The 19,085-nt window shown below is 36.4% G+C and overlaps 2 long non-coding RNA genes across 4 annotated transcripts; both read left to right on the forward strand.

Moving 5' to 3' along the window:
• The first annotated feature begins 8,731 nt into the window (after window positions 1-8,731).
• LOC132606448 (uncharacterized) lies at window positions 8,732-11,264 on the forward strand. Its single transcript, XR_009569878.1, has 3 exons — window positions 8,732-9,089; window positions 9,300-9,326; window positions 10,051-11,264. It is a non-coding gene; the product is annotated as an uncharacterized LOC132606448 (long non-coding RNA).
• A 64-nt stretch (window positions 11,265-11,328) lies between these two features.
• LOC132606447 (uncharacterized) lies at window positions 11,329-18,371 on the forward strand. Of its 3 annotated transcripts, none has more exons than XR_009569876.1 (3): window positions 11,329-14,397; window positions 14,936-15,294; window positions 17,645-18,371. It is a non-coding gene; the product is annotated as an uncharacterized LOC132606447 (long non-coding RNA). The 3 variants fall into 3 exon arrangements; XR_009569877.1 differs by lacking the exon at window positions 17,645-18,371 and having other exon boundaries at window positions 11,329-11,681; window positions 12,688-14,397; window positions 14,936-15,516; XR_009569875.1 differs by lacking the exon at window positions 17,645-18,371 and having other exon boundaries at window positions 14,936-15,516.
• The last annotated feature ends 714 nt before the right edge of the window (window positions 18,372-19,085 follow it).

The raw sequence follows: 19,085 nt of genomic DNA on the forward strand, positions 1-19,085 counted from the left end.
GGTGGTTGGGGATGATATTATCTAGAAATTTACCTAGGATTTAGTTACTACAATTTTACCTGGGAATTATTTCACGGGAATTTACCTTGGGATTATATTACCTAGGGAATTATCTGAGAATTTGTTACTACTATTTTACCTGAGGATAATTTCTTGGGGATTTAGGTGAGAATTATATTACCTAGGGATTTATTTTGGGATGTACCTAAGAATTTTATATTTATTAAGGAATTACTTGGAGATTCTGTTGTGCGATTTTGCTTGTATGTTTACTGGTAAATGTAGTTAAAATATTGTTGTCATATAAAAGCGATATCTTTTTGGATTGATATTACAAGTAATTAAGATGATAAGTGGGGTACTAAGTCACCAAAAAAATAATTGTCATAAATCTAATATAATTATAGTATGTTACCTAAGTGATATTAATTTTTAAATATTAGTATTAAGACTTAAGCATCAAATACAACAACAACATCATGCCCAATGAAATCCCACAAAGTGAGGTCTAAGGAGGGTAGAATGTATGCAGGCCTTACCCCTACATTGGGATGTACGAAGCTTGTTTTCGGTAGACCCTTAAGCGTCAAATGATCTTATATCTATTTCAATCATCATCTTGATTAACTTCTAATCTTATTGAAATTATAACTTAATCACATACAATAAGTTTAATTTTTGTTCACTTGAAGTATTTTTCATATATAAGAAAAGAATTTTGCATCATTCAAAGTATGTAACTAGAATTTGTTGAATCATAAATAATACTCTATTTGTTTCAATTTATGTGAACCTATTTGATTGAGTATAAAGTTTAAGAAAGACAAAAGACTTTTGAAAGAAAACACACAACATTATATGAAAGATCAATTAATCATTAAAGAAATGGTCGTAATTTAATATATTTGGTGATACTTGAAAAAAAAAAAAAAAACTGTAGATGAAAGTTTATTTGTGTAGGATTTCTATTATAAAAGAGTTTTGAATATTTCTTAAAAAAAGGAATTACATTTGATGTAAGAGTTGCGAAAGATAAAAGTATTTTGCCAACTACGTAAAGCTTTTGTCATCTTATCAAGTATTTGTGTTCATTTCTTATTTAATAGTTTCAAAATTGCACATTCTAAAAAACATCCTTTTTTTAATCAAAGATGTGAATTAAAAAATTCAACTAAAATATCTATCCTCTTTTTAAATTTCATAAAAATAAGTACATAAATAGTACCCCCTCCATTCCATAATAAATGTCACCTTAGCCAAAACGCACATTAAGAAATCAATACTGGAATGTTAAGTTTAACAAATTACCCCTATATAATAAAAATATATTACTTTTACCTTTTGATTAGAACATGCACAAGAAGTAAACCTTTTGACATTGGGAATCTAATAATACCAAGTTACTATGTGGCTTTTTCAATCATCATTTAGATGTTACTTTATTGCCTAAGGGTAAAATTGGAAAAAAGCTAGTTAATTTAGGTCTTTGGTTTCCTAAGGTGACACTTATTATAGGACAAAAACATTTGACTAAGATGACACTTATTATGGGACGGAGGCAGTATTATTTATAATTTAAATTATTTATTTTAATATACTTCTTTACAGATATACATCATAGATAGTGAAAGCATAGGATTTCTATGGTATATGAGGTGTAAATAGTTAATTTTAAAATACAAAAATTATATTTGAATAAATTTACAACAATTTCTTAAGTGTAATTAACGCAAAATAAAAATATTTACATCTTTGATTTAGTAGATGGGACAGTTTTTTTTTTTTTTAATAGAGATAAGGAACAGAATTCCTTGTAAGTCAATTGTACCACATCGGAATCTACAATTCGTACGTAGTATGTTCTAAAAGCATGTTTAGAGCTCTCGGACTAACTGCACCAAAATATCAGAAACCATGGCCAAACGAGGTCGGAGAAGGCCTCGGAAAGAAGAGCAAGTGTGTTTGAATAACTTGAAGGGCAAGACAGTAGAGGAAAATAGTGGGAACAATAGGGCAAATGGCAAAAATAAACGTGGAAATCGTAACCCTACTGCCCCAATCGACAGCTCCCTGGTGGATTTAGGGTCAGCAAATTCACAACTTATTTGTGATTCCCCAATGGAACTGAGCTCTGGTGTCGTACTATTAACTCCGCAGACGGCGAATTTAGGTGTGGATACAGCTGGACCCAGTTAAGAGAAATCACCTCAAAGGGCAGCGAAGGAGCAAGAAAAAGATGGATCTACCATTAATCAGCTGGAAATTGGAATGGAGAGTCAGCAACAAGCACAGATACCTGCAGAGCAAAAACCCTAAGGTAAGACATGGGTCAATCTATTCTCTAGTAACAGGGTCGCTGCTAGGGGAATGCCCTTATCCTTTATTCCACCAACAGTTATAAATGGTAAAACTATTGTGCTATTGGAATCTAAGGAATTAGAACAACAAACCCTTGAGTGGAGAAATGCTCTAATTGTTTATGCTGTGGGGATACTCCAAGCTACACCTACATGAGGAAATATGTTGCAAAAACATGGGACTCAATAGCTAAACCAGAGATTTCCCTTCAAGATGATGGTTTTTCATTGTGAAATTCCAGTCTACGAAGGATAGAGATGAAATTTTGAGTGTTGGGCCTTATATTATGAGTAGTGTTCCATTGGTGCTGAAGATTTGGACACCTGAATTTGATTTTGAACAAGAATTCCCTATGAGTATTCCCCTATGGGTTCAAATGCCGAATCTACCTTTGAATTGTTGGGGACTTGTTACACTGAGCAAAATAGCGAGTCGATTGGGTGACCCTATTGTGGCTGATGAATGCACCATGAATAAAACTAGAGTCTCCTATGCTAAAGTACTAGTGGATATGAATATAATGCAAGAGCTACCAAAAAAATTTTGACATTACTGAAACCTCTGGCAGACAATTCTCACAAGCTGTGGTGTATGAATGTAAACCCAAATTCTACAAGAAATGTATCACCTATGGGCATGAATGCAGAGAAGAGGTAACTCAACATCCAAATCATGCCCAACCAGAGCAACAAGTACATAAACAAAGGGTAAATAGAAGTAGACAAAAAGGTAAACCACCAGCTCAACATTGGATAAGCAAAGCCACTACACAAGGACCAGTAGTAGCACTACAAATGATAGATGTAGCTAAAGTTGCTGAGGTAGTCAAGGCAGATGCTAAAGTTATTGATATGGCCAAGCCTGTTGCTGCTCTTGAGGTAAATCTGGATGCTAAAGAGGATCCCAAACCAGCTGAAGCATATCCTAGAGTTACTACACCCAAACAGAACATAGCTAGCAGTTCCTCCCCAGCTAGTGGTGCAATGGGTAGCATATCCTATGCTTCTCTAATACAGCAAGGTGCTATAGATTTAAGACCAAATGTGGTGACTCTTAAGAACAAGTTTACTTTGCTTACCAAAGGAAATATAGGTACATTTGGGCTTGACAGACCCCCTAATGGGGGAAAATCAGTTGTTTCTCAATGAACTGGCTTTTTTGGAATGTGAGGGGCCTAAATGTGCCCTTCAAATAAAGGAGATGGGAAATTATTTAGGGAAACATAAAATTTGTTTGGTTGGACTAGTAGAGACGAAAGTAAAGGAACCTAAATCTAATGCAAGTTTGAAGAGAGTGGCAAAGGAATGGAATTTCAGTAATAACTATCACCAGGCAGTAAATGGAAGAATATGTCTATTATGGAAGGATGCTGATGTTGTTGTGTCAATTTTAGAAACTCATTGTCAATTCATTCACTGTCAAGTCACTGATAGAAGATCTAGTTTTGCTAGCTACTTGACTATAGTGTATGGTAGTAATAACCAAATAGATAGGCAATCGCTATGGGTTGGTTTATCCAGAATTGGTAGTATGATGAATGATCCATGGTGTATATGTGGAGACTTTAACTCACCACTTAATCCAGAGGATAGAATTGGAGGACAAGATGTTGCTGAGGCAGAAACAAGGGATTTTTAGAAAATTATGGATTGCCTATGCTTAATTGATATGAAAGCTACTGGGAGGTTTTTCACATGGACCAACAGAGATGTATGGAGAAAAACAGACAGAGCCATTTGCAATTCTCAATGGATGGTTGCATATGGCAATATAACAGCTCAATATAAGGAGAACTTCTTCTTAGATCACTCTCCTATCCATACGCAAATCATACCAAATCACAATCAGAGGAGGAAACCATTTAGATTCCTAAATATACTAACTGAGAAGGACAACTTTATGACCATTGTAGCACACACTTGGCGGCAAAACATACAGGGTACTTACATATACCAAACATGGAAAAAACTGCAACTATGTAAAGGGATACTAAAGCAGCTTAACAAGGATAACATGGGGAGTATTGATACATAGGTTGAAATAGCTAGAAATAAATTACAGGACATCCAAGAATTAATCACAACCAATAGCACCCCTGAACTACTGGAAATGGAAAAGGAGGCATTGTTGGATATGAACAAATGGATGAACACCCAAGAGAAAGTTTTAAGATAGAAATCAAAAGCACACTGAATACTTTCTGGACATGGAAACAACAGATACTTCTTTAATTGCATGAAATCAAGGGCTAGCTCAAACAATATTTCCATGATCAAAAGTGCTAATGGCAGAGAATTAGTATAATAAAAGGAAATTGAACAAGAGATGTTAACATTTTACAAGGGCCTAATTGGTGCTGCAGCAGATAGAATTCCAACCATAGACTTGACCATTATGAGGCAAGGACCAAAACTGAATCTACAACAACAAAGGGATCTGTGTGTGCTGTCACAAAGGAAGAAGTGAAGGCTGCCTTATTTGATATTGATGATAACAAAGCACCAGGGATTGATGGGTTTAGTGCATGTTTTTTCAATAAAACATGGGAAATTATTCAGGAAGATATCTTTAGAGCTGTTCAAGAATTCTTTTAACACAATAAGCTACTAAGAGTTGTGAACAATATTGTGGTCACTTTAATCCAAAAAGGTGCTCATCTTGAAACAGTGAAAGATTTCAGACTTATATCTTGTTGCTCCACTTTCTACAAAATAATCTCTAAAATCATTTCTACCAGGATAAAAGGGATACTGAATGGTTTTGTGGGAAATAGTCAATCAACTTTTATTCCTGGCAGGCTCATCTCTGATAATATTATACTAAGTCATGAACTTGTAAAGTGGAACACGAGGAAACACATCTCTCCTAGATGCATGATAAATGTTGACCTCCAAAAAGCTTATGATTCGGTTGAGTGGTGCTTTATTGAACAGATGCTACAAGAGATAGGGTTTCCTAGCACTATGGTGGGTTGGATAATGACTTGCATTAAATCTGTTAGCTATACTTTCCAGATTAATGGGAAGTTAATTAATACCATTCAAGCTAAGAGAGGACTAAGGCAAGGAGATCCAATGTCTCCATACATTTTTGTTATCTTGATGGAGTATTGCATAGGTGCCTAAACTCTCTTAGATTAGAGCCCGATTTTAATTTCCATCCAAGATGCCAAAAACTTGGTATTATGCACCTTTGCTTTGTAGATGATCTCTTAATGTTTGCTAGAGGAGATACACATTCTATTCAATTGCTCAAGGAAAAATTTACACTATTTTCTGAAACTTCAAGCCTCAAAGCAAACCTTAGCAAAGGTCAAGTACATTTTGGAGGGGTACAATCTTAGGAACAAAGTAATATCCTAGCATTACTTGGGTATGAAATAGGAGAATTTCCTTTCAAATATCTTGGTGTTCCCTTATCCACTGAGAGGCCAACTGTTCAACAATGCAAACCTTTAGTCAACAAAATAACAACTAGAATCACAAATTGGATGGCAAAGTGACTGTCCTATGCAGGTAGGCTGCAGTTGATTAAGGTTGTGTTGTTTGGGGCCCAAGCATATTGGTCTCAACGGTTTCTTCTCCCGTAGAAGGTGATCAAGATGATTGAGGCAAAATGTAGAAGTTACCTCTGGTCTGGAGAAGCTAGCATCACAAAGAGAGCATTGGTTTCTTGGGATCACAATTGTCTTCCCAAAGGAGCTAGAGGGTTAAACCTTTTAATCTTGTAAATCTGGAATCAGGCCGCACTGTGTAAACTACTATGGGCGCTTAGTCTGAAAAAGGATAAACTTTAGATAACATGGGTCCATACATATTACATAAAACAACAGAATTTGAATGATATGAAAGTTCCTACTCAAGCATCATGGATGATTAGGAAAATTATTCACATAAAGAAATATTAGGAGACATTGGGAGATCAAAACACACTATTGAATAGAGGCAAGTTTCTTATAGCTGCATCTTATAAAAGATTGAGATGAGATGTACCTAATGTGGCATGGAAGCAACTCATTTGTCACAACCTTGCTGAACCTAAACAAGTGTTTATACTTTGGCTACAACTACATATAGGCTGAGGACCAAAGATCTACTAATCAAATGGAGAATTTCGGTTGCTGCAAACTGTATTTTTTGCCTCAGTGTCCCAGAGAATGTTGCTCATCTTTATTTTGACTGTCCCAACATTCCAACTCTCTGGAGGAAAATGCTTGAATGGCAGAACTGAAAGATGTCAATTCTGAATTAGGAGGCTGAATGGACATGGGTGAAACAGATGGCAAGGGCCAAGAATGCTAGAGGAATTGTACTCAATGCCAGTCTAGATAATGTGGTTTGCTGCATTTGGACTGAAAGAAATGCGCGAATATTTCAATATAAGGAAACTCCTATGGAAGTGTTGCTCCATCAATTCAAGCTGGCACTATGTATGTGGAGCAGGAATAACAATAGGCTAATGAACTATATTGCAAATTTCCTGTAGTTTTGGTTTTGTGATTTACTCCTATGGAGTTAGAGGATAGCTTAGGCTGTGTTTTGGTTTTGTATCTGAGAAGGGAGGAATAGGCTTTCCTCTCCCTTGGTTATGTATTTCCCCCACTTGATGATTAATAAAATCCACTTTAATTGCCCAAAAAAAAATTGTACCACATCGGATGAGGAAGTAAAATCTGGGCTTTTTTAACCCAACGTGTAACTTAACATGATGTCCTGATCTAAAGTGGGGTCCGTTAGCAATTATAATCTCGGAAGCTGTTTGGCGAATATGAATATTTGTAAAATTCTTCTTTTCCACAAATATTTTACACAAAATTCTTTACATATAATATTCATGTGGATTTGCCTGCGGAAAATTTTGTAAGGAAATTCCTTTTTTTTTTTTTTACGAATTTTACTAAAAATTTCTTGCGAACTCTTAGTGTTTTTTTTTTGTTGCAAGAAAATCCGCGAGTAACTTACATGGGAATCAAAATCCGCAGGTAAAATCCGGGGATTTTGAAATTCGCAGGTAATAATTAGCCACGAAGTTTTTTCATCAGTTTTTTTTTTTTTTGGTAGGAAAATCCGCAGGAAACTTATTTACTTGCGAATTTTCATGTATAATCCCCAACAAAAACCCATGTAATTCGCACTTTTCTAGTAGAACTTATGCACCATAGGCGATCTTATCTTATACCAAGTAAACTACTTTTGTCTTCAATTACGATTTTTTACCAGGTTTAACTATACCTGGATAAAACAACTAAATGGATAAACTACCCCTCAACCCCTTTTTCAAAATTCTTTTATACACAATCTTATTAGAAACAGTAAAGTACGTTTGTCTGCAACTACGTTTTTTTAACAACTAACAAACATGGCGAGAAAACTATTCTTCTTCTAGCTTGTTACATGAAATAGGAAATCCCAAAAAAATATAATACTACAATTTTTGTACAATGTCAACTAGCTCATATGTATTTCGACAACCTTAATAAGTAGTAGCCATTGTTTCTTTTTTCCCAGACTGCTTTATTAGGGCTTTTTCGCTTTCGTTAGTTGCATTTTCATATTGCTTGAGCTATTTGTGCTTATCTAGCCTTTTCTCGTCATGTTTTCTTTAAAGCTGGGGGTCTTTCGGAAATAGCCTCCCTATCTTCCGAGATAGGGGTAAGGTTTGCGTACACTATACCTTCCCCAGACCCCATGTTGTGGGATTTCACTGGGTATGTTGTTGTAGTCAACTAGCTCATACCTTTAACCCAATTTAATGAAATAGAAAATCCCAAAAAAATTCAAGGGTGTAGTTGAATAGAAGATTTTTGCACAACCTTAAATCGGACACAAGCTTAGGTTATACATAGTATATCTAATATTTAGTACAATAAATCAAACACTTGATAAAAAATAATCTCAACATTATAATCCTTGTATTAGTAATTCCTGCATTACTTGTCTTCTTACCAAACGACCCATTAAAGGAAGAACCAATCTTAGACAACTAAGGAGGAGGAGGAGGAAATAAAAAGAAAAAAGAAAAAAACTATTCTTTTGGGCTCTTTACAAGTCTATATTGAGTGAAACTCACTTTATGTGTCTACTCATCAAAAAGTGTCTAATTTTAATAAATTGCAAATAGTGTAGGTGCTCAATAGGAATACCGTAAATTTATATGTCTAAATGAAAAATCGTGTCTCACGTGTTTTCGTATGTGTTTAGCCTTTACTATTCGTGACAATGTAAATGTGTTAAGAGCAATGAATTTGAATGTTCCCCATTTTGCAAATGTCAGCCAAAATTAAAGAACAAGTCAGTTGTACGGATGTGAAAATAATAAGAAAGGAATAGCATCAAGGGAGAAAAAGAAAGTTGAAAGTGACTGAACTTTCATTAATTAGGGCGCTAATTCCAACTCGGAAGAGTTACATTGAAACAAAATAAAAACTCAATGGTTTTTATTTGATTGGAACATAGAAAGACGGGTCAATTATATCAATTTTCCAAAATTGACCTGTCCTTTCCACTTTACAACGCACCATTAGTAGGATATTTTTGTTATTACTTGGAAGAGAAAGACCTATTTTTGAAAACTGCTTACTTCTTTTCATCTTCAAAAAGTCTTGTGATCATAGAAACTCAAGAACTTGATAGAACTCAAGCTGATGAAATTTGCAACAAAGGAAAGTGAAGAAAATTTTCCAAAATGGGTTTTCTCAGATATACACCTCACTTTATCGATTTCCTTGCTTGGTAAATTTATCTTCTTTCTCCATTATCTGTTGTTTGTTAAAAATGAAACTTGGGACATGAAATCTGGCTAAGTTGTCTTATATAAACAAGACTTTAGCTTTGTCTACCTTTTTTTCCCCCAGCATTATACGTATATGCATGAGTCTACATATTGGAGTATGTATATTGTATGCATTCACACTCTTGATTTTTGGTCTACCGTACTTGCAGGCCGGTAATTGCTCTGGTCTATCCTCTGTAAGTGTACTCATTAACTTTCCTTTGTCCTTTACAAGTCTATTTTGCACATAGTATGTGATGTTACAATGATAGGAAAAGTGAACAACTGATAGTGTGTTTTGCTATTTCCAGTTCGGATTTCGAGTGTCAAAACTTCTTTATTTTGACTGTTAATTTGGAAATACAATCTTTAAGTATTTTGAGAAATAATTTACATATTTAGATAGTAGATAAAAAGTACCATAAGTTAAAATAACAAACATTTTAAAATATTTAAACGGCATACTTTAGATAGTAGATAAAAAGTACCATAAGTTAAAATAACAAACATTTTAAAATATTTAAACGGCGTACGAATAAATCGCGATAAAAGATTTTCTTGTTTGACTCTCGAAATACGAACTGTTTCACATAAATTGGAATGACAGAGGGAGTAAATCATTAGTGATAGTTTAGGTAGGAAACTCTCACACCAGTTAGTTCATGTATGAAACTAAAAAAATAGTGATACTTGAGGTGTGTTTTTGACCCTTATCTCTTTAAAATATTCCAACTTCTATTTTGTGATGTTGTCAACTATTACAATTACCGCAAGTCGCCTACTTTTATACCGACCAAATAAATAATCAAGTAAATGATTTCAAAGCAATTTTTTTTGTTTTACTGTAAGCATTTTCCTCATACGACATTTCTTCATTGAAAATATTTTCTGATGAAATATTTTTCTCCATGCCAAATGCAGTGGCGGAGCCAAGAATTTGAAGGGATTAAAAAAAAAAAAAGTAAAAGTGTCCCATCTAAGATTTTATCCTATGTCGAGCTCGAGGGGATTCAACAATTTATATATATCAGAAAAGTTGTATTATCCTTTTATCTTAGTGTAATATTTAGGCGGAGGGAATTCAATTGAGGCCCCTTCACTAATGGTATCTACGCCCCTGGCTAAGTGCATCCTAAGGCATAACAATGTTTCAAATTATTGAATGCTTTCATTTCCAAATTTGGTTGTACTGGTGTAGCATTTTTGCTTGTTACTGGTAACTTTTACCAATTCTTTTGTGGGACCGCAGATGTGCATCAATACGAGTGATTGAGGCTGGCTCCAAGTATCACATGAGGAAGCTAGTCACATATTGGACCATCTTATCCTTTATTTCTCTGTTTAAGCACGTCTTTGAGAAACTTATTGAATGGTAATGTGCTGTACTCTTAGTTGGCTACATTAAAAGGGCCAAAAATTTGTGACCTTTATTTTACGTGTATTCCTTTCATAATCCTCTTTAAATCATATGGAAATAGGAGCTCTTTGAATTATTGACACTTGTTAATTAGATTAACTTCCAGTAAGATCATTTGGCAAATTTTTTCTGTCTTGAAGAAAATAAGGGGCAAACTCGAAGACATTAATGGTGAATGAGCTTATGATATCCTCTATTGGTGGCCTTACCTTGTAGGCAGTTAGCTACTTGATACTAAACCCAACAGAACAAATATATGCTTCATATGCAAATTCTTGTGCTTGTACTCACTCATGTACTTACACTTTGTTTCTGGATCCATACCCTTATATTGACTCATTGAATTGTGACACAATCTTTTTCAAGTGAACCTCAAAGTCAAATAATGCACTTCTTTCAGTTACTCGTCTATGTTGGTAATTATATGTCTGTTCTTGCTTGTGTTTATTCCCTTGGTGTTAAGCTGAGAATTTCCAGAGCTAGTTTGCTGAAGCATCTCGAGAAAATTTGTGCAATATGACATGAGAAACTATTCCTGTTGCATATACTAATATCTTTTCATTTTACTTTGGCAGGGTTCCTCTGTGGCCATATATAAAATTAATAACCATATGTTGGTTGGTGATACCGCAGTTTAACAGTGCGTGCTATCTTTCTCAAAACCTTATTCGTCCATGTTTTCCGCTTAAACTGCACGATTGTATCAGGCAGTTTAATGATCCTTGTTATGTTTACCTACGCCTTCTATATTTGTGCTTGTCTGTCAACCTGCAAAACTGTTACTGACTGGTCTAACAAGCCAATGGAGGATCATTCTCTCAAGAATGAAACATTTCTGGCTGTGGCAGAGAGGTATCTTGAAGAAAATGGATCTGATGCTCTGGAGAAACTTATTGCAAACAAGGTATGTCAGACGTTACTTTCGCAAGGAGTAGCCAGTTCATTATCAAATTGGACACACTTACTTTGATGTACATTAGTTAGTGACATAAAAGTTGACACTGCTAATCCATATCAGTAGCCAAAAGTTTGATTGCCACGGTTACAAAAGCAAATGTGTGACTACATATTCCACTGGATTTTATAGCAACTTCCTACTTATCATGATGAAGCAGGAAAGCTTACCCCCAACCAGGTGCTTCAGCTGTTGTTTCTAGCTCTCTGTACTGTATTAAACAACTTTTGACTTCTTGTGCTGCTGCTTTATTGGCGTTTTCATTCTATAATGATTTGGAAAGTTTCATCAGCAGTTGAATACAAGTTAAATGGTTTGCATATATGTGATATTGTTTGGTAATGCCAACATCCCCCCTATGGCGATGCCCGGGTGATGGGCTGGGGACAGGGGCTAATTTACTATGTAAATTTCGGTGCACGTGAACCCATGTATATCTGTAAAACTAGGTATCTTATGTATATATTTTCTAGAATTGATATAATGTTAGCTGTTGGCACCTATGCTCGAAAAGGATGAATGCACGTGGTTAAATGTTGAGTTATTTACCTAAAGGATTAGGGATCAATTCCTACTTGCTACTTTTTTTTTATGCTACTCTTTTTCCTTTTTTTTTTTAAGTGGTGCACCCATGTTCTAGAAATGCTAGATCCGCCTATTGCCGGGGATGAGCTTTTGACATGATGGTGAGCGCTTGATCCTAACAACTTGTATAAGAGGCACAATCATGAGTTTGATTCCTAGGAACAACATGGTGCGTGTGGCAAGCATTTTTTTCTGGGGGAGGGGATTGGGTTGTTGGCTAAAACGAACATCTTGCCTATAGCGAGGCCCAGGACGGAGTCATTATCAAACATGCAGTTGCTTAATGGTCTGGGTTAAGAAATAAAGTTGCGTTTTTGGTACTAGCTGTAGCTTTTGATGTGATGGTATGTGCTTGATCCTAACAATGTTATCATGCTCTTATTTTGGAGATTTGCTTATTTCCAGAAAATCCGTGAATGCTTTGTTTGCATAGGTGTTGTGTACCTTCAAACCCCTAAACTATTGTATGTATGTGAGAAGTAGGTTATTGTACTGATCATTATGCAGTTGTCGGTTTTCTCAAATAAAGTATCAAAAAGTCTTGAGTTTTCCTTTTGTTAACAATAGAACTAATTACTTGTTCGTTTGTGGTGAATTTCAGAGGTGTGTCTATTTCAGAGAACTAGTTTGGATTCATGCCGGGGCGCTCAACTACAGAAGCCATTCATATTGTAAGGAGATTGGTGGAGCAGTATAGGGAGCGGAAGAGGGACTTGCACATGGTATTCATTGACCTAGAAAAAGCCTACGACAAAGTGCCAAGAGAGGTCCTATAGAGATGCTTGGAGGCTAAAGGTGTACCTGTGGTGTACATTAGAGCGATAAAGGACATGTATGATGGAGCTAAGACCAGGGTAAGGACGGTAGGAGGAGACTCGGAGCACTTTCCTGTTATGATGGGGTTGCATCAGGGATCAGCTCTTAGCCCGTTTCTATTCGTCCTAGTGATGGATGAATTGACGCGACAAATACAAGGTGAGGTGCCTTGGTGTATGTTGTTCGCGGATGACATAGTCCTGATTGACGAGACTCGCAACGGAGTTAACGATAAGCTGGAGGGCTGGAGACAGATGTTGGAGTCTAAAGGATTTTAGATTGAGTAGGACTAAGACAGAATACTTGTAGTGCAAGTTCAGTGGCCTACCGCGTGAGGCTGACGAGGAAGTGAGGCTTGGTACCCAGGCTATTCAAAAGAAAGGAAGTTTCAAGTATCTTGGGTCTATTATATAGGGAAATGGGGATATCGACGACGATGTTTCACATCGTATTGGTGCAGGGTGGATGAAATGGAGGCTCGCCTCCGGAGTGCTGTGTGATAAGAAAGTGCCACCAAAACTTAAAGGCAAGTTCTACAAAGTGGTGGTTAGATCGACCTTACTGTACGGGACGGAGTGTTGGCCAGTCAAGAAATCTCACGTTCAGAAGATGAAAGTCGCGGAAATGCGAATGCTGCGGTGGATGTGTGGGTACACTAGGAGGGATAGAATTAGGAATGAAGATATTCGAGACAACGTGGGAGTGACATCGGTGGAAGACAAGATGCGGGAAGTGAGGCTGAGATGGTTTGGACATGTGAAGAGGAGAGACACAGATGCCCCAGTGCGGAGGTGTGAGAGGTTGGCTATGGACGGTTTCAGGAGAGGCAAAGGGAGGCCGAAGAAGTATTGGGGAGAGGTGATTAGACAGGATATGGCACAGTTTCAGCTCACCGAGGACATGACATTAGATAGGAGGTTGTGGAGGACTCAGATTAGGATAGAAGGTTAGGTGACTAATCCTTTCACCATAGTAGTTGTAGTTTTACTCATTTGTTTATTGCCATTTGATTTCTGCATTGGATTGCTGCTTGTATTTGTTGGGCTGTTGTACTTTGGTTATCTTAGTTATCTATAGTAGTTAATGCCCCTTTCTTTCCGAGCTGTTCAACCATGACTTTCTCGCTTTTGTTATTTCTTGTTTTCTTATTGGTTTCGATATGCTTGGTCCTATCTAACCTTTTGTCTTGTTTTTCATCTCTTGTTCTCCTCTCTTGAGCCGAGGGTCTTTCGGAAACAGCTGCCCTACCTTTCAAGGTGAGGGTTAGGTCTGCGTACACTCTATCCTCCCCAGACCCCACATGGTGGGATTATACTGGGCTTCTTGTTGTTTGTGGTGAATTTATTTCTGTCTGTTCACATGCGTTCTTTCCTTAAAATCCCATAACAAACATATTACCCCTAATCCGAGAGAACGTGAAGGGAGTGGTCCTGTTTGGGAAGATATCAAAGTGATGGAGCATATGGCAAAACATGAAGCAGCTGAGACCAAACAGGTTATATTTCTTAACCCTTGAATTTCCCTACTTATTTTGGAATATTATATGTTCACAAGTATTGCTCTAGATGCCTTGATAGATGAAACATTAAACAAGCTGTTATTCATGATTGATGACAAGAGGAGAGCTTGAGGTGAAGCTTACTGTATATGAAAACAAAAAGTAGGCTCATCCATCAAGCTAAATGTGCAAGATGGCAAATCATAGTGCACACTGAATCCAAGTGCATTATCATTTAGGCCAAGAAGAAACCTTGTTTATGCTAAAATAATTGCCGAGCAACCTGAAAGTTAAACTGGTGCATTTTGTAAAATTAATCCTTTTTGAAGTTTGCATTCGTTTATAGATCTTAGTATGGCCTCGAGCCTCTGTTTCTGCTGTAAACATTTGAAGCCATTAGAAAAGGGAGATAATTAATGCTCTTAAATATTTTTAAGCATCAGTACCACCTTTATTCTCTCCTAGTTTTTGTGTTTCTGTATTCAAGCAAAAAGTATTTTGTATACCAGCGATTAAGGTATCTGTGCAACTGCAGGGATACCCAATTCAGATTGAGAAGAAAACGACAGGAGTGCAAATCAAGGAAATGGTAGTTCCAGCAGATGCTGAAGAGATTAAACTTCCAGAGATTACTTCTTCAAAGCAAGTTCAGACAGAGTGGACTTGTGCAGTATGCCAAGTGACAACCACCTCAGAGCAAAACTTGAAGTCCCCTCTTAACGGAAGGAAACATAAGCAAGGTGTGAAGGGCTGAAAACTTGCAAGCAAACAACCAAAAGTGAAGGAAGCTCACCTCTTACAACAAAGTCAAATCTGCTTAATCAGGAGAAAGTCAAACGTGAAGCTGCAGCACGATCAGAGAACATTACTAATGAAGTAGTTGGGCCCAAACAGGTTACTCCATCCGTTTCGATTAGTTTGTCTTAGTTTGACTCGGCACAAAGTTTAAAATAATAAGGGAAAAGGTGCAGATATACCCCTCAATTTTGTGATTTAGAGCAGATATATCCCTTGTTAAAAAAGTGGTGCATATTTACCCCTGCCGTTACACAAGTGGTGCAAATATACGCCCACCGCTACATAAATGGTGCAAATATACCTTTTTCGCTCCTGAAATTGTTTGGAAAATCATTTAACTTATCTTTTAATTAAGAAAATGTCGCGTGACTTAAAAAAAATAAGTCTACCCATTTTTTGTTTTTTTTACTGAAAAGGGCCAAACATACCCCTGTAATATTGGAAAAAGGGCCAAATATACCCCTCATTATATTTTGGGTCTAGCCAAATATACCCCTTGTTATACTTTGGGTCTAAATATACCCTTACCGTTATACTTTGGGTCTAAATATACCCTTATCATTATACTTTGGGCATAAATATACCCTTCAACCGTTAAAGTTGACCAAGGTGGAACTCAATCCCACATGACATTAATATTTTAATAAAGTAAATATCATGTGGCATGCCACCTCACTAACCAAATCCAATTTAACCCCCACCACTCTTACCATATCATCTTTCACCATCCTATCTTCTTATTGTAAAATTAAAGCTAGTATGTGCTCTGGCCACGTTCTTAATCTATTGACCAGAGATGATTAACTTAAGTGGTGAGCATTTTCATCTCCACTTGAATCGCGTGGAGTTAATAATGGAGCAATGTTGGTTTTTTCTTTTTGGAAAACAACAATTACCATCTGTTAATATGTTTTGAAAAAAAAAGAAAAAAAAAAGACCTTATTCGTTGCATGCAAAGTTACAATTATCAATTTAGCAACTAACCTATCAACCTACCAGTCCAGTTTGTCCCCTTTGACTTCTAACAGGTTATAACCCATTTCTCTATCTCTTTCATCATCCGTGTAGTATCAACCTAATCTGAGTCCCAACAGTTCAAAGTTTCCAGGGGGATTGAAATTTTTTTGGAACTGTAGAGATATCCGATCAATTGTTAGAAGAATCCTTCAAAAGTTGCTAAAGGTAGTGGGGGAGGGGGAGGTGCTAATGGTGAAAGATGATATGAAAGGGAGGAAAAGGGGGGGGGGGGGGGGGGGGGGTTATATTTGTTCCCAAAGTATAACAATAGGGGTATATTTGGACTCAAAGTATAACGAGGGGCATATTTGACCCTTTTCCGATAGTACAGGGGCATATTTGTCCCTTTTCCCCTTTTTTTTTTAAAGTAGACTGATTTTTTTAAGCCACGAGGCAATATTTTTTCTAGTAGGTTTTCTCGTTCGTTTTTAAAAAAAAAAATCTCCTTGGCTTTAAAAAAATAAGTATACCCTTTTTCTAAAATCAATCAGACCCAATCCACCAAGAAAAAAAAATACCACGTGGCTTTGAGACTTATTTTTTTTAAGGTTGTGCGACATTTTTTAATTTAAAAATAAGCTAAATAATTTTTCGACAAATTCTGTCAGCGAAAAGGGTATATTTGCATAATTTGTGTAATAATAGGGGTATATATGCACCACATTTTTGACAAGGGGTATGTTTGTTCTAAATCACAAAGTTGAGGGGTATATTTGCAACGTTTCCCAAAAAATAAAGAAGACTTTTGAATCTCGTATTCTTGTTAAAACAAAAAGATGTGTGTAATGTACCAAAATGCCCTTTGAATCTTGTGTGCTTAAATATGCCATATTGGATATATTGGGGTAAAGAGTCACCAAATATAGAAAGTGACATTCTTTTTTAAATAGACCAAAAAGGAAAGTAAGATAAACAAATTTAAACGGAAGGGGTACCATTCTTAACCCTAAAATTTCCTTGGTCCCTCTTTGGCATATATTATGTCGCTCGGGATGCAATTGTTGGGCAAACAATAAAGGTAGATCTTAAGCAAGCGATTGATCAAAAGAGGAGAGCTTGGTGTTCCCATGAGAATAGCTAATTAGCTACTAGTGGTACTCTTGGTGGTCAAGTTAGGAAAAGTGTGGGTGAGGCTTAGTTGTATATGAAGACAATGATTTAGGCTGATCAATCAAGCTAAATGTGGAAGATGGCAATTGATAATGCACACCGAGATCAAGAAACATTATCGTTTAAACTTGAGAAGAAGCTCCATATATGCTAAAACAATTTGAACCTCAGTTTCTACTGTCAACATTTGAAGCCACGAAAAGAGGGAGAGACTTGAAGCTCTTAATTCTTTTTAAACATAAATATTGCCTCTGTTCCAGCCTAGTATTTATTTTTCTATAGTATGCCAATGATTAAAATTTCCCCTTTGGAACTGCAGGTTAAAACTGTGAAGGAAACTCCAATTCAAATTGAAAAGAAAACAACTGTTGTGCAGATCAAGGAAACAGCGCTTCCAGCAGATGCCGAGGAGATTAAACTCCCAGAAACTAATTCCGTAAAGAGAGTTCAGATAGAGCGGACTTGTGCAGTATGTCAAGTGAGAACTAAGTCAGAGCATGACTTGAAGTACCATCTTCTAGGGAGGAGACATAGGGAAAATTCTGAAGTGCTGAAAACTTTCAAGAAAACAACAAAAACTGAAAGAAACCCACCTTTTACTTCAAATATGCCAGACAAGCTTAAGAAGGAGCAAGTAAAACATGCAATTTCAACAAGAAAGTACAGTACTGATGAAAAACCTAAAGAAAAGGTCTAACTAGGAGCTATTGGACAACGTCAAAAGCAGAAGCAAGTGAAGAATACTAGTGGTGCTCCTCATTATTCTAAGCTGTGGTGTAGTTTTTGTAACATTGGTGCTCTGGCGAGATTGATATGGCTTTGTTGGTATTAGACCGTAAAGTGTTATTAGAGCTTGTGGTTGTATTTGGTTGTGTCAATTGTCTATTTGAATGATGGAGGCAAATATGAGCAAGATGGTTTGTTTAAATGGCAGTAATTACCATATTTGGAAAAGCAAGATGAAAAATCTTCTATTTGTCAAGAAATTGCATTTACCTGTGTTTGCTTCTAACAAACTCGAGTCTATTGAAGATGAGGATTGGGAATTTGAGCACTTACAGATTTGTGGTTATATTAGGCAATGGGTTGAAGATAATGTTCGAAATCATATTGTGAATGAGACAAATGCTAAAAGCTTATAGGAAAAGCTCGAGACACTTTATGCTTCGAAGACTGGCAATAATAAGTTGTTCCTACTGAAACAATTGATGAATATTAGATACAAAGAGGGCAACCCTATTTCTGATCATATCAATGATTTTCCGGATGTCCTTGATCAGCTGTCTGGAATGGGTGTCAAGTTTGATGAAGAAATACAGGGACTTTGGCTTCTTAATACTCTGCCAGACTCTTGGGAAACTCTTCGAGTTTTTTTGACTAATTCTGCTCCTAGTGATGGTGTAACTATGGAATATGCTAAGAGTGGTGTTTTGAATGAAGAGATGAGAAGAAGATCTCAAGCTTCGTCTTCTTCAGCTTCACACTTCGATGTTTTGGTTACTGAAGACGGGGAGAAGTAACTTCAGAGGTCAGAATGACAGAGGAAAAAGTAGAAGTAAGTCAAGATCCTCCAGGTACAAGAATCTTACATGTGACTATTGTCACTTGAAGGGCACATCAAGAAATATTGCTACAAGTTTAAGACAGACCAGAAAAGGCAAAAGAAAGAAGACAATAATGAAAATCGTGTTGCTGAAAATGATCTTCTTGTTGCTTGTGGTAAAAATGATATCAATCTTGTTTGTGATGAGTCTACCTGG

The sequence above is a fragment of the Lycium barbarum genome, chromosome 8, assembly GCF_019175385.1.
Source record: "Lycium barbarum isolate Lr01 chromosome 8, ASM1917538v2, whole genome shotgun sequence".
NCBI classification, from domain to species: domain Eukaryota; kingdom Viridiplantae; phylum Streptophyta; class Magnoliopsida; order Solanales; family Solanaceae; genus Lycium; species Lycium barbarum.